The following is a 1,444-nucleotide window of genomic DNA, read 5'->3' as shown; positions in this document are numbered from 1 at the left end:
ACACACATAAACACACACACAGATATATATATATATATATAGAATATCTATAAATATATATATATATATATATATATAGATATATAATTATATATGTTATATATATAGACATATATATGTTATACATATTATAATATATATATATATATATATGGTATATATATATATTATATATCATATATATATATATATATTAATATATAGATTTTATATGTATATATTGTGTGTGTGTGTGTGTATATTTATATTGTGTATATATATATAGTGTATTTATTTAAGAATATATATATAATAATATAAATAAATATATTTTCTATATATATATATATTTATATAGATATATGCGTTGTGAATGTATATATATAGATGTGAGTATATATTATATAATATATATATATATATATATAGAATATATAGATATATGTAATATATCTATATCATAAATATATATGTATTAATATATATATATATGCATATATAAGATATATATGTCCGTAAATTTAAATATATGTATATATATAGATACAAATATAAATATGTATATACATATATAATGTTGTATAGGTATATATATATATATATATATATATATATATATATATATATATTTATATTAAGATTAGGGTAAATCTAATATATGTATATATATATATATATATATATATATATATATATAATATATATATATACATAAATTATTTTACCTCCCCCTGGGTACCGGTACTCGTACCCGGCGCCGTCAGATCGACAGGCACGGTTGATACCACTCTCGGCCTACACGACTCAGAAAAAGAGAGGTTTCAACCAGAACTCCTTAGAGAATGTCATGATGACATTACCTGTGTGATCTTATCAGAACAGTGATAGCGATTTTTACGAACAACTCCCGCGGGCACTCGGCAGCCACGGAATCACAAATTCAAGTCCCAAATCAGGTTACCAAGGTTATATATGTGAGAAGATGGTAGAATGCAGTAACGCATATTCAATATATACAAATTTTTACCTCCCTGACCGGGATTCCGTGGGTGCCGAGTGCCCGCGGGAGTTGTTCGTAAAAATATATGTGTGTCTGTGTGTGTGTGTTTGTTGTGTATGTGTTTGTGTGTGTGTGTGTGTGTGTGTGTGTGTGTGTGTGTGTATATATAAGATTATATATATATTATATATATATATATATATATATTATATATATATATATATATCTATATCTACTTATATATATATGTAAATATTTACTTATATAACATATATATTATATATATATATATATATCACTACATGAGTGTGTGGTGTATATATATATATATATATCGATATATATATCCTAAATATTTATATATTTATATACATATATATAAATTATATATATATATAAAATATATATATATAGGATATATATTTATATATATACATATATATACATATATATAGTATATTATAT

Source organism: Penaeus japonicus, unplaced genomic scaffold (genome assembly GCF_977035675.1).
Source record: "Penaeus japonicus unplaced genomic scaffold, GWHDUDI00000001_assembly GWHDUDI00000021, whole genome shotgun sequence".
Classification (NCBI taxonomy): domain Eukaryota; kingdom Metazoa; phylum Arthropoda; class Malacostraca; order Decapoda; family Penaeidae; genus Penaeus; species Penaeus japonicus.
Note: the sequence above shows the minus strand (reverse complement) of the source record.